Source organism: Schistocerca nitens, chromosome 2 (assembly GCF_023898315.1).
Source record: "Schistocerca nitens isolate TAMUIC-IGC-003100 chromosome 2, iqSchNite1.1, whole genome shotgun sequence".
NCBI lineage: Eukaryota > Metazoa > Arthropoda > Insecta > Orthoptera > Acrididae > Schistocerca > Schistocerca nitens.
This window is the reverse complement of record NC_064615.1, coordinates 813,074,226-813,098,852: the sequence shown is the minus strand read 5'-3', so window position 1 is coordinate 813,098,852 and position 24,627 is coordinate 813,074,226.

The window sequence follows — 24,627 nt, the reverse complement described above, 5'->3', positions numbered from 1 at the left end:
TTTAGTTTTACGTATTTTAATACTGTAACATTGTAAATGCATGATGGCCAAGTTCAGAAATAATATATTTGACTAATGTAGTGTCACGTGACCGGAGACAGGACAGAAGATAGGGGACAAAGGTCGGGGTTCTTTGATTGTTGTCCGTCAGTGCGGTAAGGTCGGTGCAGCTAACAGCCACCGACATAGTATCACGTCGCCATCAGTTTCTTTTGTGGATGTGATTTAGTAAAATAAAAACGTTTTCATACTTAACTGTTGTCGGTGTAAATCATTTGTGAACGATCGTGATTTAGACAAATATTTGAATTCATTCAGTGCTGCACTTAGGTTGGCTATTTGCTCAATATAGGGCGCGAATGCAACTGTGCACAATCGAACCCCTTTTGTACACGAGTCATGAAAAAAGGTTATCTACAAGCCCGAGTGAAGTTGCATCAGGAATGCTAGTGTCGCATGATAAGCTGGAGAACTTTGGTGAAGTAGCACTGGAGAAAGTAAAACTGTGAGAACGAGTCATGAGTCGTGCCTATACAGCGCGGCGTAGTACAATAGCCTGGTTTCTCTTGTAAAAAGACCCCTGTTTGTTTCGGAAGGTGAGTAATGATCATTTCAGGAGAGGAGTACTGGTTATTTTTAGAAGAGGTTCTGTTAGTTTCTGAAGAGGAAACCTCACTGTTACAATGCAAGGTTACTTCGATTTCGAAAAGGACTCTTGACTGTATCCTGAAAACTAGTCTTCTTTGTCACTTTGAACTAGAAAACTTTTGTCTAAGCCACATATGCTGACTGCGAGAGACAAGTTTCTGGAATCGAGTATTGGTCCGCCACACAATTTTAATCTGCAAGGAAGTTTTAGTGTTTGTACCACTTTAGGTAATTTTACGTGCCACTTTACGTAATTTATATTTGTTAGGTACTGTACTGTTGTTAACAGGACAAGATGTCAAGTATTATACTGAATGACGTCTACTTTTTGCAGGCCGGAGTGGCAGAGCGGTTCTAGGCGCTTCAGTCTGGAACCGCGCGAGCGCTACGGTCGCAGGTTCGAATCCTGCCTCGGGCAAGGATGTGTGTGATGTCCTTAGGTTAGTTAGGTTTAAGTAGTTCTAAGTTCTAGGAGACTGATGACCTCAGCTGTTGAGTCGCATAGTTTTCAGAACTATTTGAACCATTCTTGAACGTGTAATTTTGCTTAATACGCTAGTCTCACTTCGTGGGTACAGTAACTTATCTGTATTTTCGCTCCGCTGTTTTGCTAACCCGCATTTAACATCAAAATAATACCAATATCACTTTGAATGGTTTATATTAGAATAGCAAAGTATTATGATGCTATAAAATAGGAAGAGGGGTAAAATAACAATTCTAGCCTCAAAATTTGGTTGTATCTTCAATAGTGAAAGAAGCAGTATGAGCCGACAGTCTCCTGCCTGTAACCCCCTTCCCCCCTCATCCCCCCCTTATTCCATACGACTCTTTAAGCGGTTAGCAACCTGAATATCTACTGTAAGTTATTTGGGGGGTATCGATGACAGCGCTGTTTCACTACAAACACCTTGCAAGGGGAGACCACGACATTGGGATCATGGATTTACTATGCCTTTAGTATTCCATTAAAACAATATAAAGTACAAGAAGTAAGGCGTACTATTGTCATAGTTCCGAGAAAATCGCTGAAGTTTTACTCGTCTATTATGTGGCTTATGTATCTGTGAATAATGGCAGGCTGCTGGATTTGGTGGTGGTCAAATGGTTAGACTTCGTCCTAAGCAAGATTGTCGAGGAAAAGCGACGGTTCGGATACTACTTACATTTAATATTTTAATCTACACTCCTGGAAATGGAAAAAAGAACACATTGACACCGGTGTGTCAGACCCACCATACTTGCTCCGGACACTGCGAGAGGGCTGTACAAGCAATGATCACACGCACGGCACAGCGGACACACCAGGAACCGCGGTGTTGGCCGTCGAATGGCGCTAGCTGCGCAGCATTTGTGCACCGCCGCCGTCAGTGTCAGCCAGTTTGCCGTGGCATACGGAGCTCCATCGCAGTCTTTAACACTGGTAGCATGCCGCGACAGCGTGGACGTGAACCGTATGTGCAGTTGACGGACTTTGAGCGAGGGCGTATAGTGGGCATGCGGGAGGCCGGGTGGACGTACCGCCGAATTGCTCAACACGTAGGGCTTGAGGTCTCCACAGTACGTCGATGTTGTCGCCAGTGGTCGGTGGAAGGTGCACGTGCCCGTCGACCTGGGACCGGACCGCAGCGACGCACGGATGCACGCCAAGACCGTAGGATCCTACGCAGTGCCGTAGGGGACCGCACCGCCACTTCCCAGCAAATTAGGGACACTGTTGCTCCTGGGGTATCGGCGAGGACCATTTTCTACGTATTCCTTCCAATTCAAGTTGTTCGTAATTGTAATTCCTAGGTATTTAGTTGAATCTACGACCTTTAGATTTGACTGATTTATCGTGTAACCGAATATTAACAAATTCCCTTTAGTACTCATGTGGATGACCTCACCCTTTTCATTGTTTAGGGTCAACTGCCAATTTTCGTACCATTCAGATATATTTTCTAAATCGTTTTGCAGTTTGTTTTGAACTCCTGATGACTTTATCAGTCGATAAATGACAGCGTAATCTGCAAACAACCTAAGACGGCAGCTCAGATTGTCTCCCAAATCGTTTATATAGATGAGGAACAGCAAAGGGCCTATAACACTACCTTGGAGAACGCCAGAAATCACTTCTGTTTCACTCTTTAACTTTCCGTCAGTTACTACGAACTGTGACCTCTCTGACAGGAAATCACAAATCCAGTCCTATAACTGAGACGATATTCCATAAGCACTCAATTTCACTACTAGCCGATTGTGTGGTACAATGTCAAAAGCCTTCCGGAAATCCAGAAATACGGATTCGATCTGAAATCCCTTGTCAATAGCGAAGTGTTCATGTTTTACAGAATTGTTTGATACAGAAAAACTTCCGTTTATAGCCTGTTCAAAATTACTTTTAGAATTGACACTTCTGCAAGAGTTTGCCACATCCCATACAGAACTCAGGATGCTTCATACATTTCATTCAGTTGTCTCAAACTCGCAGGCTATTCGATGTACTGTGGTACCTCCGCCAGGGGCCACTGGAGCCGAAATCTGGACCTCAAATAGAGAGCGCCAGAGGTGCATTCTGCAGACACATAGGTTGTAGCCTGGTGGATGTCTTCGCCTCGCGTAGGAATGCACACTTGCGAAGAGTCTGGCGGGCAATACAAAACGTGCAGATACCTATAGACCCCTGCAAGCCTGCAAGCACTGAGATAAAGCATATACACGGAAGCGTCGAATGTGCAGTCTCGGAGACGTGTGAAACTAATTTTTGGCAGCAGACGCTTTTACCTGCCTTAAAAAGCGAGGACGAATCGAGAATTCTAGCCCTCCTCTATGGGCACTTGGATGGAGCATAGACACAAAGCGCCAATATTTCGCGGAGGGAGGTGGGTGAACTGAAAAACTGTGGAAGTAGTCAGTTTGCTTAAAAAAAAATTTTCTGGACACTAAGGAGTTTGCTCATAAATGACAAACGCCAGCGGGTTCTTAGACACAGCACAAACTTGAGACTGTCCAGGGCTCACTCAGAGGTAACAGTTACAAAAAAATGTTGCGCGACTGCTTTCATAGCAACTTAGGAATGCAAAAAACATGTACGACCATCGCTGGGAACAGCCTTGGCAGTGAAAACGTGAGAAAAACAACAATTCTCGACACACACACCATCTCACGAAAAAGTTCCATTCTGGCTTGGGAGGTGTGATCATGAAACAACGATCAGACAGTGGACGGCATTGCAAATTTAGTCCACCAAAGACAGCGCCAAGAAGAGGCAAAATTCGAAGAATCGGTGAGCTTAACAGAGTGAGGAGAAGTGGAGAAGGGAGTTGGCGAGACAGCGCTGACGCAAAGAGAACACGGAGGCTCTTCCAGCCAAGGCAACTTAGTCTGCTGAGTTTGAATCTGATCCTTACACCCATCCTAACGTTGATAGTTACTCTTGTAACTAATTTTCTCCTGTCACATGTTAACTGAACGGGTGCTTAAGGTCCATTGCATGGCAGTGAAGGGCTCAACTGAGCATTTCAGTTTCCTTACCTAACATCGCCTCCAGACGCCGTGATATCACAGCTTCGGCCACGCAACCCACAACAAGCAGTAAACGCCGAAAGCGGCCCGGGTCTAGCCGTAAACCCAGGGCATCGACGGTGGCAGCCGACTCGCTCAGCACAGCCTCGAGGAAACGCCCCTTAGCGACCTAGTGCTGGCCGCCGTCGTCCCACACGACAAATGACTATGAAAAATGATGAGCTGATTCATTCCTTCTCTCCTTTCGCTTAGTAACTTAACTGTATACGAGGTGCGGCTAGAAAAAAACCGGACTGATGCTGGAAAAAACATTTATTTACAATTATTTACAATTTCATGTTATCTCCTTCAATGTACTCTCCTCCTCGGTCTCTACACCGCTCCATACGAATTTTCCACTGTTCATAGCAATGCTGCAGATCATTTTCGGTAAGTCCTTACATTACTTCCGTCGCTTTTTCTTTTACTGCTTCAACAGTCTCAAATCTAGTTCCTTTCAAAGCTGACTTGACTTTAGGGAAAAGAAAAAAGTCACAGGAGGCCAAATCAGGTGAGTAGGGTGGATGATCTAAGATGGGAATGTTGTGTTTTGCCAAAAACGTCTTCACTGACAACGCACTGTGAGCTGGGGCATTGTCTTGGTGAAGGATCCATGACTTTTTTCTCCACAAATCGTTACGTTTTCTCCGTACTCGCTCACGTAGGGTAGCCAGGACGCTAATGTAGTAATGTTGATTCACTGTTTGTCCCTCTGGTACCTAATCAATGTGCACAATCCCTTTGATGTCAAAAAAAACAATCATCATTGCCTTGAATTTCGATTTTGACATTCGTGCTTTTTTTTTGTCGTGGAGAACCAGGAGTTTTCCAATGCATCGATTGGCGTTTAGTTTCGGGATCGTAAGTAAAAAACCACGATTCATCGCAAGTAATAACATTTTGTAAGAAGGTGGGATCACTTTCAATGTTTTCCAGGATGTCAGAACAAATCATTCTTCGGCGTTCCTTCTGTTCAATTGTGAGACACTTTCGAACCATTTTTGAACACACTTTGTTCATGTTGAAACTTTCATGAAGAATCTGCCTAACACTTTCCTTGTCAACTCCTGTTAACTCAGACACTGCTCTGATTGTTAAACGGCGATCTTGTCGAACAAGTTTACCGATTTTTTCAATGTTTGCATCAGTTTTTGCTGACAATGGTCTGCCAGTGCGAGTGTCATCACTGGTGTCTTCGCGGCCATCTTTAAATCGTTTAAACCACTCAAACACTTGTGTTCGCGATAAACAATCATCGCCGTACACTTGTTGTAACATTACAAACGTTTCACTTGCAGATTTTCCTAGTTTGAAACAAAATTTGATGTTAACACGCTGTTCTTTCTGTACACTCAACATTTTCCGACGCACAGACAAAACGTCAACTACTTAAAACAGACGCCACGGGCAGACTGAGTGCAGGAGGCAGATGAAACTCGAGCAGTAGGCGGAGCGAGAGTCACGTGACAGGCCACGCGACTTTCAGCCTTATTGCATTCGTTTTATTGTTTCACCAGTACTAGTCCGGTTTGTTTCTAGCCACACCTCGTACACACTCAGCCTAATCGGCTCTAAGATTTGTAATTTTCTTTTCTGTTTCACTCTAAAAAATCTGTTCCATTCGCTTATCAATCCCTTAACTCACAGCCTTTCCTGTTTGATTTCACTTAATTATCTATGGTTGTTAATTATTGGTTCCCATCGTGAGGAGATCTCGTTGTTAATTGGCATGCTAAGTGATATCACGGAGAATTTGAAGAACTCACTATATTTTTGGTTCCCAGCGTGAAACAATGGAGTTAGTAATCTGCGTGTCATTTCATGCAAGAGATCAGACACCTCTCAATTCATTGCAGTAGAAAGATGGAACTATCGTCATTGTATTCTGGAAGCACTGTGCTATGTTTTTATTATACTTTTATTTGCGGCGGTAAATGTTTAAAACGATAGACGGTAAGTATACGACATGCATTTACTGACGACGTTATCGAATTCTCTACACAGACGAAATTTTTTTATTACTTAATTGGGGTTAACACAGTACGTGAACGAAATATTTTCATCTGCTCTAAACTGCAGCTCAGTCAAAGACCTCCAACACGATATAGTTTCATCTGATGCTAAGCTGCGCTTCCGAGCCTCTTCGCTCGCGCGTTCGCTGTTGCTGACAGAAACAGATTGTCAAGTTTCTAATCAAACTGTTGTTATGTTTTTTCGTTATGGAACTTTTTGCTTATTTCCGACAGAACAAGAACTTATGCCTGTTAATCGAGGTAAGGAAACTTGTTGGTTTGCAAGAATTAAGTAATCGTTAACAAAATACACCACTTCAGTACAGCTACAGTTATAACGCAAACAATGAGAGGAATTTCTTTTGGGTAATTAAGACAGACTTCCTGAGGTGAACTTCAGTCAGACTCACAAGGAAACATCATTAACTCGACCTTGTATTTTAAGGAGAAAGAAGTACACTTACAGAATATCAGCGCCAACAATAGTTCCCGTGCGAAAATTTGGGCCTTAATCGTGATAGTGAGCGTAAATCACCTTCTGAAAGCACAGCTTTTAAACATTTGCGCGCGCCGGTCGTTTGTCAGTTGTTCTGCCCCACTACAGACGCCTAGTGCCCGGGTGTGACGTACTGTACAGTGGAGTGAGTAAGAGGCTCGTGCCGGCCGCGGTGGCCGAGCGGTTCTAGGCGCTACAGTCTGGAACCGCGCGACCAGTATGGTCGCAGGTACGAATCCTGCCTCTGGCATGGATGTTTGTGATGTCCTTAGGTTAGTTAGGTTTAAGTAGTTCTAAGTTCTAGGGGACTGATGACCTCAGAAGTTAAGTCCCATAGCGCTCAGAGCCATTTTTTTAAGAGGTTCGTGTTTACAACGGTGCCAGAGACCTTTTTGCTTTGAACACCTTTACGTCGCGATTCAAGAATGCAGTGGAAATGGAAATGAGCGTTTGGCGTCATTGGCCAGGAGGCCCCTTGCGGGGCAGGTCCGGCCGCCTTGGTGCAGGTCTTACTACATTCGACGCCACATTGGGCGACCTGCGCGCCGGATGGGGATGAAGTGATGATGAAGACAACACAATACCCAGACCCTGAGCGAAGAAAATCTCTGATCCAGTCGGGAATCGAACCCGGGCCCGTAGGACGGCAATCCGTCACGCTGACCACTGAGCTATCAGGGCGGACACGAATGCAGTGAAAATAATGAGATAAATGAGTGGTCATTAAGGAAGTAGTGTAAGGCTGTTAAATTATTAACATCGCTATTCTGCGTTATTTTCTTTGGAATGAAACGCTGACACTGCTGAAGTGTGTTAGCAGTAGTTGTACTGTTCTTCAACATAATTGGCGTAATTGAATTGCACATCTAAAGTCATAAACTCCACAGCATAATAATTCTTTAGCTGCTTGGTTTAATTCATTACAATTTTAACGCAGAGATCTTTACATAGGGTATACATACACTTAAACGTACAAAATGTTCGGAAATACCGGTTACAGAATTTGTTTTCTATTTGTTCTTTGAGTTTTTTTTCTTTATTTTTTTCTAGAACTATAATTTTTATTTTAGGTATTTATTATTTAATCTTTCTTTTCACTAATAATAAAGAAAGATTAAATAATATAATAAATATATTTAATATAATTTTAGGACTTGTAGGAGGGAGGGGGGGGGGCGAGCTGAGTACACAGTCTTTTGATTAGAAATCCATGTTTGGACACTTCATCCAACAACGCTACAGAACGTCAAATGTATAGGTGTCGGTGCCTGTACATGTATGTATGTTTAGGGTGATTCCGTGATGATGTTACAAACTTTCATGGATGATGGTTAAGGGTAAATGTATCATATTGTAACAAATAAGCCCTCGGTCACAAATATTAAGTCAAAATTGACCTGGTTTCGACGCTACTGTGAGCGTCGTCTTCAGAATTAGACTAACTGTACTAAAATATTAGGCTCAAATGGCTCTGAGCACTATGGGACTCAACTGCTGAGGTCATTAGTCCAAAATATTAGGTATATAGCACATTAATAAAATTAAAGTTTGTACTGACTCGAAAAGATGCAGTACTTACAAGTCACATATTAAAAAAGATCTAAGCCGGAAAGGCGACGTCATGAACACTTGTGTGATGGCGAGCCGCTAAGGGCTGCTCGTGCTGTGAACAAAAATGGTTCAAATGGTTCTGAGCACTATGGGACTTAACATCTGTGGTCATCAGTCCCCTAGAACTTAGAACTACTTAAACCTAACGACATCACACACATCCATGCCCGAGGCAGGATTCGAACCTGCGACCGTAGCACTGCGTAGGACTGCGCGCCTAGAACCGCTAGAACACCGCGGCCGGCATGCTGACAACAAGGGTTGCAACAAGACTGAGGTACCCACTTTAGAAAGTGGGGGCAAGTAAACATGGTGTTGCTACGAGCGCCATCTAGTAGCCGCAGAAACAACTAGGCTACTGTACATTCAAAATTAGACACATGAAATTGTGATGCAGCTGATTCAGGCATAACGTAAGCATTAATAATAACAGGATAAAGTTACATATTTATCTGCTTTAAAAAGAGATACATTTTGTAACGTGAAAACGTTAGTTATGACAAACAAGAGAACAGCAAAGATGTGACAGGAAAACAACATTTCGGTAAATTGCATGCGGAAATCTGACTCAAAGATCAAGCAGTGGCTTTATACAGTCAAAAAAGTTTTTATTTCGCAGCTGCAGCTCTTCGTTGAGAATGAGGCCATCATGACGAGTGAGATGTTTGAAAATCTCCAATTCCTCTAAGACATCTAACCTACGCCCCTTCTTTTTGGTATGCAGAATATTGTTATCGCCTATGGCTTTAGGCACGTGCCCAGTAATTAAGAGATGATCGGCAAGGGATGAATTTAGAGGACTGGTGCCGTTCTTTCTCTAAAGATGTTCTTTATATCTGATGGTGAAAGCACGTCCGGTTTGCCCTATATAATAGGAAGAGCAGCTATCGCAGATGATCTTATAAACGCCAGAACTTTCTGTAGGGGAGCGAATGGATTTCAAATTATGAATGAAGTTTCTCTTTAGATAATTATTAGTAGAGAAGGCAACATTGTTGTTTTCCTGTCACATCTTTGCTGTTCTTTTGTATGTCATAACTAACGTTTTTACTTTACAATATGTATCTCTATTTAAAGCAGATAAATATGTAACTTTATCCTGTTATTATTAATGCTTACGTTATGCCTGAATCAGCTGCATCAGAATTTCGTGTGTCTAATTTTGAATGTACAGTATCCTAGTTGTTTCTGCGGCTACTAGATGGCGCTCGTAGCAACACCATGTTTACTTGCCCCCACTTTCTAAAGTGGGCACCTCAGTCTTGTTGCAACCCTTGTTCACAGCACGAGCAGCCCTTAGCGGCTCGCCATCTCACAAGTGTTCATGACGTCGCCTTTCCGGCTTAGATCTTTTTTAATATGTGACTTGTAAGTGCTGCATCTTTTCGAGTCAGTACAAACTTTAATTTTATTAATGTACTATATACCTAATATTTTAGTACAGTTAGTCTAATTCTGAAGACGACGCTCATAGTAGCGTCGAAACCAGGTCAATTTTCACTTAATATTTGTGACCGAGGGCTTATTTGTTACAATATAATTCTGACACGGTCACTGAACCTTAGCAGCTTTGTTCAAAGTTTTATAAATGTATCATTTTGAGGTAAGGGTCAGAACGAGTCGAAAGCTATAAGCGAAAACCGTTCTGATACTTCTGATAGTAGAATACATGTACCGCTACTGTTGTTGCTAAGACTATAGGACAGGCAAGTTTCAAAGGCATGGATGAAAATGAGGAAAAATGTCTTGCAAACATGGACTCTAAAAGGCGTACCTTAAGAGCTATGAGTATTATTCTGTAGAGGAGATGCGTCTCACACCAGCGAAGATGAACAAGTGCTCACAGCTCGTCAGGTATGCATTTTAGAGCCCATGTTTAGCAGACATTTTTTCTTGTTTTCGTCCACACTACCACCTCTGAAAGTTGCCTACCCGACAGTCATAGCAACAACAGTACCGATACACCTATCTCGCTGTCAGAGGTATCGGAATGGCTTTTGCTTATAACTTTCGACTCGTTCGTTTCCGACCCAGGGACGCTTACCTCAAATCGATACAGTTATCCGTCTCTATCATCCTTGAAAGTTTGTACTATCACCACGGAATCACCCTGTGTACTCAAAAAATTACAGGCAGCGACGCCCATAACTTTGACACATTTAAGCGGCGTTAGATTACGTTTCCGGACATGGTTCCCCTTTCAAAATCTTACGTAGTCCTCTCTGAAAGTTCTAGAAGTTTGTAATGGGAATTTCCGAACATTATGTATATGTGTGTGAGGTTTGACATATTATGGTGCTCTTTTCACATAAAACAACGCGTTTTCGTAAAAGATTTAAAAAAGAAAAACAGGTTTAGCATGCATGACATCCACCCCTTCCTCTTTCTTCGCCGTTAGCATCTGTGAATACAAGGGCTCTGGTTTTCATTCCGCTGTACAGTACGCGCTCGAGTATTACGCGGCTGCCGTGGAGTGGAGGGAGTGATGAACCGGTGAGCGCGAATGTTTTGAAGCAGTATATTCAGACCGTCGTAGCTGTCTACTGTCAGAATTAGGGCCCAAATTTTCGCACGCGATAGACTGCTAAGGCTGACATCTTGCAAGTGCTCATTTTCTCCTTATAATATGAGGTCAATTTGATGTTTCGTTGTCGCTGACTACTAACAGTCTTCTCACTAATAGCCAAAATTTCCGAAAATACGGTATTGCTATGCAGGTATATAAACCACAGACACCACACATTCACGTTAATCCAGCAGTACACCTATTTTTAAATGACAATGAAAATATTCTATTTCGATAAAGAAAGATAGCGTTGTAGCGCTAGTGTTTTTCATAAACTCTGCACCACGCGTAAGCCACTGTCCATTCATGATCCGTCATTAACCGACTACGTCCACAGGGGCGTTACAATCTTTGGAACGAGAACTCTTGTGAAGACGCTAAAGCGTTAGCCGGTGACAGCCGAATTTTTCGGGTGGAGGCACAAAGAACTCTCTTTCTGGGCAGCGCGTGGCCGAAGTGGCCGTGCGGTTAAAGGCGCTGCAGTCTGGAACCGCAGGACCGCTACGGTCGCAGGTTCGAATCCTGCCTCGGGCATGGATGTTTGTGATGTCCTTAGGTTAGTTAGGTTTAACTAGTTCTAAGTTCTAGGGGACTAATGACCTCAGCAGTTGAGTCCCATAGTGCTCAGAGCCATTTGAACCATTTTTGTTTTTTGGGCAGCGCTTCGAACAGAAGTGGCTTACACTCTTGTCTTGCGTATTTGATTCCGACGCATTCGACCAGCAACGTTCAGCATAATAGTGAGATAGCAGCAAGTTGCGAGCATTCCAGGTGTATTCACATGACTGGAAATCATGTGTCTGTTTCGGCTTGTGGAAAATCGTGTCCTTTCCATGTTGCATTTTCGCTTCAGACTTGCCATGAAAAGTGTTACGTCTTTGTCCTTTCTTTTGATCTCATCAGAACACATGGTGATCGATGTCTGTTTCTTAGTTAACCATCCGTATGATTTACGAAAAGATTCACACGCTCACACGGTCATTTTTCAGAAGTTTGTAAATTTATTTTTACGTTCTCTTGTTCTGTGATATTCAGACGGGATGTCGAACGGCCTAAACCGACGCTTGTATCTATGACAGTTAAGTTTATATGCCTTTCTTGTTCATAGATATTACCGAATTTGTCACACATTGGGTCTTCGTGGAGTTGTTATCTTACGCATTTTCTCTTATTCACAAGTTCCACCACCTGCCACTCACCTGAATATGTGAAGATTTAAGATATGCACTATATCCGACATAGTCGTAGAGACAGAACAACAACTGTGTTGATATTTAAAACAATTTTAATTTGTCATTTTTCTTCAGTTCCAGTTGAACATCGTTTCGAACTCCCTGGACCATCTTCACAAACTAAAACTAAGTATATGGTGTCTATTATTTTACAGAAAGTAGAAACTATTGTATCTGAATGTTGGACTGGCATGTGTACGAGGGCATACTGAAAACTAATGTCTCCGAACATTTATGAGAAAACTGTTTAAGCTTTTTAAATAAAACGAAAGTTATACACATTCTAAACCTTTAGTCTTCCTGTCCACATATTTATTTCTCAACATAGTCACCCTGGTGACAAACACGTTTCCCCCACCGAGAGACCACTTTGTTCATGCTGTCACAGTAGAATGTTTCATTTTGTTGACGGTGCCACAACCTAACATCTGCTTGCCATACTTAATCACTATTACACCACTGGACATTAAAACTGCTACACCAAGACAAATATATTATACTAGAACTGACATGTGATTACATTTTCACGCAATTTGGGTGCATAGATCCTGAGAAATCAGCATCCAGAACAACCACCTCTGGTCGTAAAAACGGCCTTCATACGCCTGGGCATTGAGTCAAACAGAGCTTGGATGGCGTGTACAGGTACAGCATGCTCATGCAGCTTCAACACAATATCACAGTTCATCAAGAGTAGTGAGTGACTGGCGTATTGTGACGAGCCAGCTGCACGGACACCATTGACCAGACGTTTTCAATTGGTGGGAGATCTGGAGACTATGCTGCCAGGGCAGCAGTCGAACATTTTCTGTATCCAGAAAGGCCTGTACAGGACATGCAACATGCGGTCCTGCATTATACTGCTGAAATGTAGGGTTTCGCAGAGAACGAATGAATGGTAGAGCCACGGGTCGTAACACATCTGAAATGTAACGTTCACTGTTCAAAATGCCGTCAATGGGAACAAGAGGTGACCGAGACGTGTAACCTATGCCACCCCACACCATCACGCCGGCTGATACGCCAGTATGACGTTGACGAACGCACGCTTCCAATGTGCGTTCACCGCGATGTCGCCAAACACGGATGCGACCATCATGATGCTGTAAACAGAAGCTCGATTCATCCGAAAAATTGACGTTTTGCCATTCGTGCACCCAGGTTCGTCGTTGAGTACACCATCGCAGGAGCTTCTGTCTGTGATGCAGCGTCAAAGATAACCGCAGCCATGGTCTCCGAGCTGATAGTCCACGCTGCTGCTAACGTCATCGAACTGTTCGTGCAGATGGTTGTTGTCTTGCAAACGTCCCCGTCTGTTGGCTCAGGGATCGAGACGTGGCTGCACGATCCGTTACAGCCATGTGGATAAGATGCCTGTCATCTCGACTGCTAGTGATACGAGGCCGTTGGAATCCAGCACGGAGTTCCGTATTACCCTCCTGAACCCCCGATTCCATATTTTGCTAACCGTCATTGGATCTCGACCGACGCGAGCAGGAATGTCGCGATACGATAAACCGCAATCGCGATAGGCTACAATACGACCTTTATCAAAGTCGGAAACATGATAGTACGCATTTCTCCTCCTTAAACGAGGCATCACAACTACGTTTCACCAGGCAACGGCGGTCAACTGCTGTTTGTGTATGAGAAATCGGTTGGAAACTTTCCTCATGTCAGCACGTTGTAGGTTTCGCTACCGGCGGTAACCTTGTGTGAATGCTCTGAAAAGATAATCATTTGCATATCACAGCATCTTCTTCCTGTCGGGTAAATTTCGCGTCTGTAGCACGTCATCTTCGTGGTGTAGCAATTTTAATGGCCAGTAGTGTAGTTCTCAGAGATATTCTTTACTTTTTGAAAACAGATGCAAATTGGATGGGGGGTAAGTCGGGACTGTGTTGAGAATAATCGATAACAGTCAACCCAAAGCGTCTGATTGTTGCAGATGCCACAGCGCTGGTGTGTGGTGTGGCATTGTAGTGCTGAATTACAGAGTGTTCCATGTGTGGACGAGCCCTTCGCATTCGAAATTCGATTACAGCACACTGCTTTGGAGCCTACTAGCGTCAGAAAGCTGTTAATACGTAGACATGAAGAATAAAGATGTAGAATGTTAATAACGTTCGTTTTGCTTAAAAATCCTTAAGAGTTTTCAAATAAAACTTTGGGAGACATTACTTTTCGGCACGCACTCGTAGTTTCGTCAGCAACTCGTCGTGTATGTATCAAAACCTCCCTTCAGAACACTGTGGTATGCAACTGTGGTCCGTATTTTAAGTCGGTAAATGATGAAGAGGTAAATGAGAAAAGGGAGAAGAGGGGAGATTAGAAAAGTAGAGTGATGGGGATTGAGAGAGGTGAAAGAAGGCAGGGAGGGGGAGATGGAAGGATGTCATGCGCTTAACTGATTTTCACTCAAGTGAGAGGCTTAAGCTAAAATTATAAGATAGGTTTGTTTATAAATAAATAAATCTTCTGCTACCAGTCACGATTTTTCTTTATTTTACTATTCGCACGACGCGTTTCGAGAAATAATTCCCATTTTCAAGTGCGTTTTTTGATGTGTGTTAAGCCAATTCTTTTGATGTTGTCAGTGTGTGTGAGTCTGCTTCATTTTGTTGACTTTTACTGTAATACATAAGAAACGCGATTTTTAGTTGGGTATCAATTCTTTCTGTGAGGTTAGTGGCTAAAGTTTGAGAACAATTTGTACTTACAGTTTCCTAATGGTCCATTTGTGTAGAGTCTCACACACACTTAACATCACACACAACTTGTACACTTTACACATCGAAAATATCTTATATAAAAAAAACAGTTACAAAGATCTTCTTGCAGGTAGTTCACAGAGATAACATTATAGGTCTTCCACAGATTATGATATGCTTTTGTACAGAGGTTATTTATCTTAACAGTTTGATTTTACAATTGTGCTTATTTATATGTTTTACTATTTTTATTTAAGTATATTATCGAAACATCTGAAGAAATTCTCTGATTCACTTTCACGTTTTTCATTTAATATTTTATCTTCATATTTTCTGTAATGTGAATATATCTCCAGTTCTTCAAGCAAATCCATTTTATGTCCTTTATTTAGTCGGTGGAGTACTTTGACATTTTGCTCTATTTTTCCAAATGGGTGTCCTGTATGTGTGTTGCTATTGCTGATGTAGTGTGTTTGTTGTGTGTGTATGCTCTAATGTGCTCTGTGTACCTGGTGTTAATATTTTGGCCTGTTTGTCCTACGTAGAACTTGGAGCATTCCTGGCATGTTACCTTGTATATTCCAGAGTCTGAATATGGATCATGATTACACTTTATATTATGTATTAGTTTTTGGTGTAGTTTATTGGATGTAGAAAACCCAATTTTTACTCTGTGATTTTTGAAAATATTTGCAATCTTCTGTGATACATTGCCTATGTATGGAATGTTAGATATATATTTGTTTTTCTCTTTTTCTTCTGTGGTGCAGTTTGTACCTGGGTTTCTCTTCACTTTGTCTAAGATTGTGTCAACCATGGAAGCATTGTAACCATTGGCAACTGCAATCTTCTTCACTGTGTTTATTTCTTGTTGCATATTTTCCTGGTTCAATGGTATTTTAGTTGCCCTATGCAGCATTGACCTGTATGCTGCCTGTTTATGGATATTTGGGTGACATGAGGTTGCAGGGATTGTGGTGTCAGTCATTGTGTATTTCCTATAAATTTTGAATGTGCATGTGTTGTTGTGTCTTGTAATAATAAGGTCCAGAAAGTTGATACTTTTATTTTGCTCATGTTCCACTGTAAATTTGATTTTCTCATTTAGATTATTAAAATGATTAAGAATGTCTGTGATGTCTTTGGTATCTCCTTTCACTAACAGTAGTGTGTCATCTACATATCTCCTATAAAATTCTATTTTCTTTAGGCAAGGTTCTTGGCTGCCAAATAATTTTTGTTCTAAGTGATTTATGTATATGTCAGCTATGGTACCGGATATACATGATCCCATTGCTAGGCCATCTGGTTGCTTATAAATGTTGTCATTAAAGGTAAAGTAGTTGTAACTTAGGGTTAGCTGAAGGAGTTCCATAAATTCGACAATCTCTGTGTATGAAAGTTTCTTGTGTTGCATAAGGTTCTTTTGTATTACGCACTTGAAAATGGGAATTATTTCTCGAAGCGCGTCGTGCGAATAGTAAAATAAAGAAAAATCGTGACTGGTAGCAGAAGATTTATTTATTTATAAACAAACCTATTGTATCTACAGTCGCAGGCTTTCAGAAATCATTTATAATGGATCAAATCAAAATTATAAGAAGTAAAATAACGTAAAAAATTTATAGCTGAGATATTAAGAGAACAGTGGGGAGGGATGTCATGAGCATACCGGATTTACATTTGGTAAAACATTGGAGTAACCTGTTTTAAATTTTAAAAAATGAAATTATTTAGAGACTGTAGTTAAAACATTAAGAATGTACAACAGTAAGGGAGGGATCTCATGACCACAAGGGATTAATAGTCTGTAAAACGTTACAGAATCTTGTGTAAAAAGAGTCTTACACTAAAATTATAAACTGTAAATTAATAGACAGGACACATTTAGTTTTCCTTTGTTTTTAGACCCGAAAATGCTCCAAGGATATCGAAACTAGTCATACTGAAAAAAACAATGTGCAACTGGGGATGAGAAATAAACGATGTATGAAAATATTGTATTAAACATTTCAGATTTGCTTCATACAAAGCGTGCTCCAATCACTTATATTGCAATTTGCTCAGGGGCTACGACAGTTATATAAGCAGCGCTTGATCGTCTTCCATAAGAACTTTTCAGTAACTCAGGCAAGGTGTCGCTAATGCAGTTCCTTGGAGGTACATGGCGGCAGAGACCGCGTCATCGTAAATTATTGCTTCTATCACACATGCCCTATTTTTTTAAGTTTATTAGGTAATATAGGCTACAAATAACGACCACATATGTTCTGCAGAAATTGAACCTGTAAGATACCATTTTAAAATAATTTGAGGCAGTGTAGCATGACGTGCATTTACTAGGAAGTAACACGACTGAGATTTGAATTAAAACATTGAATAATGTTTTAATTTAAACCTCAGTTGTGTTACTTCCGAGCAACTGCATCTTGACACTGAACTTCGTGTTTCTCCATCTCCGAAATTTGGTAATCAGATAACGTTGTTAATAGGTCGTATACAGTGTTACGGAATAGATTGCAGGGGAGAAAACAGGTTCATGATATTACATGAACACTCAGGTCCTGTTTCAAGAGAATGGCAGGCTTCCAACATTACTCTCGTCGTTATAACATGCTTGTAGTACAGTTGTCACCGTCGTTATGAATTTATGTATCATTTAATAACTTTTTTTTTTAATAGCTTCATTCTAACATGCATCTTGCATTATTTGTTGCATGAGATTAACGGCTTTCTTCCAGTCTTCAGAGATGTCCCTCCTAAAGGCTTTGTTGCCAACTGCTTCGATTGCAGTCAACATTTTTTTTTTTTGTTGCTTGCAAGATATCAATAAATTTGGGTGCATATCAGTTCTATTGGCTCGATGTGACAATAAAAAGGTGGCAACCTAATGTTTATGTTTATACCAGTTCGTAAATGGTTCAAATGGCTCTGAGCACTAAGGAACGTAACATCTGAGGTCATCAGTCCCCTAGAACTTAAAACTATTTAAACCTAACTAACCTAAGGACATCACACACATCGATGCCCGAGGCAGGATTCGAACCAGACTGAAGCGCCTAGAACCGCTCGGCCACACCGGCCGGCCCAGTTCGTATATGTCATGTATGGTGAACTGCGGTTTATGGAAGGATATTAGATCCGTATCTTCTTCAAGTTTATCACTTACTTCGACGTGGCCTTGTCCCAGAAAGCTATGTCGAGCTTTTTTCCACTGAATGATTAACGAAACTGTTTTTGACGTTGTTCAGTAGCACACAACATACAACAAACACTAGTAATAACGTATAAAAGATTAATTTCCCTACGGTGAGAAATAAAAACATACAAAATATCAGTATCCAACGATCGATCTCAAAAAACAGAATGCCGCCTGCTGCTCACTGCAGCCTGCAGGTCAGAGATGGCCGGGGGGGGGGGGGGGGGGGGGGGGTACCGGTGGTAGAGGGGTCTAGAGGGGGGGGGGAGTCAATAGCGGGTGTTTCCTGCGGCTAGACAGCAGGTCTCTTGGGACTTCCTGAATACGTGCCGTGCCTTCCTCGTGATCCTCAATTCACTATTTTTCTCATAGTTGTCAATACTAAAGTACTTATCAAAATACCATATTTACAGACAGGTAGTATCTACAGTGCCCTAGTACGGTTTCCTAAAAGTATAGATGATCGTGTGAAACAAATTAAAGCTTAGATCTGTGCTAAAAGTCTTGAACATGGATCCTTGACTTTCCTGGACAGTGAGCAAGGAACAACGCAGCCTGTTGGTTTGACTTCAGTTCATCCTAGTAAATTAAAGACTCCTGAGGCTTCCTAATAGTAATGCAGAGAAAAATATTTCTTTTCTCATATTAGTCCTATTTCTTTTCATCAGGTGTGTTGCCACGCACAGGATTAGTCGAGCGGTCTCAGGCGCTGCAGTCATGGACTGTGCGGCTGGTCCCGGCGGAGGTTCGAGTCCTCCCTCGGGCATGGGTGTGTGTGTTTGTCCTTAGGAACATTTAGGTTAAGTAGTGTGTAAGCTTAGGAACTGATGACCTTAGCAGTTAAGTCCCATAAGATTTCACACACACATTTAATCTGGTGTGTTGTGTGACATACCTCAGTCGTAAGTTCCTTTACATCTTCCCCAATTCTCACAGGTCATTCACTTCTGCTGGACGAGGTCTACGGCTTTCTCTACTTCTACAAAAGCTAGGAAAGTACTCTAACTGCGGACCTGAGGCTAATATAAGAGTAAGAAAATCATTTACAAGAAAGTCATTATGTTCAATTAAGGCCGTAAACCTAGTGTGTATCCTGCGGTTTCCTTCACTTAATCATGCGTTTCTCGCTACAGTTCCAAAATAGCTAATACGGCACAAAGATTCATAATTTTTTTAAATATTTTCTTTACATTTTCTAGTCAGCAGTTCATGTCAGCAATTTACCGTACGACTGATCGTCATTTACAAAAGATTTATCCACATGTATCAGTCACAGTGTATTAAATCTTCACATCACCGTAACTGTTAGATTCGGTTCTATAATGTCAATGAACTTAGTTATAAACGCTTCTATTTCCATAGAGTACCTGTACGTACAGCAGTGATGTCTCTCTCAACTTTCTACAATTATTTTATTATTGTGAAGAGATAAGGGTTATAAACGTCTCAGCTTTGATTCCGTTGATACGTTTATCGTTGCATGTCATAAGCATACATAACCTTCCTTAGATAACGTTAACATTCTAATGCCTGTGATATATTTTTACGCTTTTCTTCCATTGTGGAATGCAGCTCTCACAGTGATCTAAAAATAAAGTTCTCCGTTTTATCGACATCTCTGTACCCTCGATGTGGAATTTCACGAACGAAACAGCGGATCTCTCTCCTGCAGTGCGTTATCACACGCAATTTCCAAGCGGAAAAGCGTCATGTCGTCGGCTCGTCCGCCAGTAACAAAGTTCTGCAACGGGGTTCAATTTCCAAGCGCGTGAAATAATTACTGCAATCTGCTGCCGAGTCGACTAACTCCATAACTTGCGCGGCCCCAAACGAAGGATTAGAAATGTGGTGGCTCGCACGTTACAGCGTTAGCATAACTCAGCGTAATTGCGTTACAGAAAATTCCCGCTCTCTGTGCAAATTGTCAGAAAACTTCTTGTCAGCGAAGCGCTGCAGAGACTGTTTTCATAGCGCACGATGTCACTCGAAAATTCAAATTTCTTTGTTTTATTCACGATAATTACTCCAAACCAGTAAAATTACTGTCACTGGAGTGAAGTAACTGATCATCCCCAGAAGTAGCTAATGTAATTGTGTGTTTCACCGGCAAAGATGAGATATATTACTGTATTACCCTGGTGTGCAATACTTAAAGACGGGCGTAACTTTAACATCATGTGTCGCTGCCAGGCAACATATCTCGATGGAACTTGGATGAGAGGATACGGAACAAAAAAACTCTTATGAACTTAAGTCCGGAAATTCATGGTTTAAATTCTAGAGATCATTTATTCAATCATTCTTTGTTACAGACACTGCGCTATAATACGCGCTATATCATGCAGCCATAATTATGAATGCTTTCCTCCTAGAAGGTGGTACTGTTCCTCATACGTCATGCCATAGCGCCCTCTCCTGCCATAATAATTGCTTATGCTGTATGTGATTCACTTCTCCTGCTGACTCACCTTGTAGTGGATTTGACACAGCGGTGTACACAGTGGTTCCGTATTCAGATCGAGAGCTTGACGACATGGTGTTTACTCACGGAAAGGCAAATGGCAACGGGCGGCGGGCAGCAAGGTTGTATCACGAGACCTATCCTCCCCGACAACAACCACAGCACTCAATGTTTGCAACAGTGTTTAGCCGTTTGTCTGAAACAGGTTCGTTTCAGGAAGAAGGAAATCATGAAGGACGTACCCGAAATGTTCGGACACCAGACTTGGAGGAAAATGTGATTGACGCAGTGGAAGGCGATCGCCGTGTCAGTACCAGGCAGTTGGCCCGGCAGTACAGGGTAAGCCAAACGACTATGTGGAACATGCTCCATGACAATTGTTACTACTTTTACTTTTTTACAGCGTGTGCAGGGCTTACCAGCGACAGACTTTCCACATCGGGGGAAATTTTGTCACTGTTTTTGTAAGTAGGCTGTTTAGGTTTTTTTTATTGGTAACGCCACCTCTGTATGAAAATTACTGGCTGTGCTGTGTGCAGTCTGTGGCTGCTTTGCATTGTTGTAATATTCGCCATTGTAGTGTTAGGCAGCTGGCTGTGAACAGCGCGTAGCGTTGCGCAGTTGGAGGTGAGCCGCCAGCAGTGGTGGATGTTGGGAGAGAGATGGCGGAGTTTTGAAATTTGTCATGAACTGCTATATATATATATATATATATATATATATATATATATATATATATATATATATATATATATGATGACTATTAAGGTAAATACAACGTTTGTTCTCTATTAATATCTTTCATTTGCTAACTATCCCTATCAGTAGTTAGTGCCTTCCATAGTTTGAATCTTTTATTTAGCTGGCAGTAGTGGCGCTTGCTCTATTGCAGTAGTGGGAGTAACCAAGATTTTTGTGAGGTAAGTGATTTGTGAAAAGTACAGGTTAATGTTAGTCAGGGCCATTCTCTTGTAGAGATTATTTAAAGTCAGATTGCGTTGCGCTAAAAAAAAATATTGTGTGTCAGTTTAAGCACAGTCATTTATAATTTTTCAAAGTGGAAGTTTCAGTTTCTTCACGAGGCAACCACGTTCCCGGGATTTGTGTCATCCATCCTATTCACAGATAAGGCCACCTTTACACGGAGTGGTAACTTCAACTTTCGTAACAGTCATCTGTGGGATAGTACATTACTGGCCATTAAAATTGCTACATCACGAAGATGACGTGCTACAGATGTGAAATTTAACCGACAGGAAGAAGATGCTGTGATATGCAAATAATTAGCTTTTCAGAGCATTCACACAAGGTTGGCGCCGGTGGTGACATCTACAACGAGCTGACACGAGGAAAGTTTTCAACCAATTTCTCATACACAAACAGCAGTTGACCGGCGTTGCCTGGTGAAAGGTTGTTGTGACGCCTCGTGTAAGGAGGAGAAATGCGTACCATCACGTTTCCGACTCTGATAAAGGTCGCATTGTAGCCTATCGCGATTGCGCTTTATCGTATCGCGACATTGCTGCTCGCGTTGGTCGAGATCAAATGACTGTTAGCAGAATATGGAATCGGGGGTTCCGGAGGGTAATACGGAACGCCGTGCTGGACTCCAACGGCCTCGTATCACTAGCAGTCGAGATGACAGGAATCTTTTCCACATGGCTGTAACGGATCGTGCAGCCACGTCTCGATCCCTGAGTCAAAAGATGGGGACGTGTGCTAGACAACAATCATCTGCACGAACAGCTCGACGACGTTTGCAGCAGCAAGGATTATCAGCTCGGATACCGTGGCTGTCGTTACCCTTGACGCTGCATCACAGGAGCGCCTGCGATGGTGTACCAACGTCGAATCTGGGTGCACGAATGGCAAAACGTCATTTTTTCGGATGAATTCAGTTCCTGTTTACAGCATCATGATGGCCGCATCCGTGTTTGGCGACATCGCGGTGAACGCACATTGGAATCGTGTATTCGTCATCGCCATACTGGCGTATCACCCGGCGTGATGGTATAGGGTGCCATTGATTACACGTCTCGGTCACCTCTTGTTGACATTGACGGCACTATGAACATTGGACGTTACATTTCAGATGTGCTACGACCCGTGGCTCTACCTTTCATTGGATTCCTGTGAAACCCTACATTTAAGCAGGATAATTCACGACCGCATGTTGCAGGTCCTGTACGGGTCTTTCTGGATACAGAAAATGTCCGACTGCTGCCCTGGCCAGCACATTCTCCAGATCTCTCACCAATTGAAAACTTCTGGTCAATGGTGGCCGAGCAACTGGCTCGTCACAATACGTCAGTCACTACTCTTGATGAACCGTGGTATCGTGTTGAAGCTGCATGGGCAGCTGTACCTGTACACGCCATCCAAGCTCTGTTTGACTCAATGCCCAGGTGTATCAAGGCCGTTATTACGGCCAGAGGTGGTTGTTCTGGGTACTGATTTCTCAGGATCTATGCACCCAAACTGCGTGAAAATATAATCACATGTCAGTTCTAGTATAATATATTTGTCCAATGAATACCCGTTTATCATCTGCATTTCTTCTTGGTGTAACAATTTTAATGACGAGTAGTGTATGTAGAAACCTCGTATGATGGTGACAGGGAATCGTCACCATAGGTGAAGTCGGAATGTGTAGGTAGGCATGTTTGGCGACCGTATTTTGGGACCAGTCTTCGTTACACGTCACCTAACAGGTCGGAACTACCGGCGTTTCTTGCGGGTGACTTTACTTCCCCAGCTGGAAGAAGTTCCATTAACGATTCGCATGGTTTTATGGCTGCTACGTCTTGGTGCTCCAGCCAACTTTGCCCTCAACGTCTGGATGCATCTCAGTCGTGTCCTCTTAGTCAATGGATCGGATGAGAGGGTCCAGTCGCATGTCCTGCTCGTTCAGCGGATCTTAACCCGTGCAATTTCTGGTTATGGGGCCATCTCGAAAGTATCGTATATGCAGAGACCATTCCAGGTGTGGAGACATTGGAGGAGCGTACTCATGCTGCCTTTGACACTGTTCGGATGCAGCCTGGCTGATGTGAACGTGTGAGACAGAACGTGCTACGGCGCATACACGCATACGTTGAGGCACATGGAAACAATTTTCAACACGTACTGTAACTGTGGCTGCATGGTACAGAGTGTATTAGACCACAGTCTCTATAACAATGCATGAATGAATAAATGGTCTCCAGCATGGAAACCATGCAGTTCTGGACCTAAATTCATTAGATATTTTTTGTTCCGTATCCTCTCATCAATCAGTCCTTAGTGTTTGTGATCGGTGGAAAAAAATCACCCTGAAATTAATAGGCCTACGTAGTGAGACGAACTGAAATCTGTTGATTAAAAACAATATTTACACGGTAATCACAGCGATTTGTGATGGTCTCCTGGACACTGTTGATGATCAACGCGTATCGAAATATGTTCGGCAACGCACTCACATGCTGGGCACAAAGAATTCTTGTAGAAGGGCGTTGCATTCCTCCACCAGCACTGTCGATAACAGCTTGATAGTCGTCGGTGCATGTGGACGTGCTACGGTACGTCTCCCCAACGCATCCCACGCGTTCTCGATGGGATTTAAGTCGGGGGAACGGGCAGGCCAGTGTGTTCCTGAATATGCTCTCGTACCAACGGCTCCTCCACCCGCACTGTTCGTTGCCGCGCTCATTGCCATCGATAAAAATGAAATCAGGGCCGAATGTACTCAAAAAGACGCTTATGGGGGAAGTAATAGTCTGACAATAACCTTGACCAATGAGTGTACCCTGTTCAAAGGTTTGGATGTTAGAATACCTGTGTAACATTTTGCCTCCCCATACCATAAAACAGTCAAGTTCGACAATGTTCGCAGAGATATGAGGGCAGTCCAGAATAACAACTGAGGAAGAATGTGCTCTCATGCAGGAAGAGCACACGACCTTACTGCTCGTTGGTTCAGTCCCTGTGCTCCTGGCACCGTCGCAGACGGCGCCGCCTATGTGCAGGTGTTATGGGAATACAACTTACTGGTCGTCGGACAAGAGATTACACCCATACAGCCGCCGCCCTACTGCGGAGCGAATGATTGCGTGCCTTGCACCCCTGTTAAATGTGATTGAAATTGCACCCACCGCCGACCGCTGTGG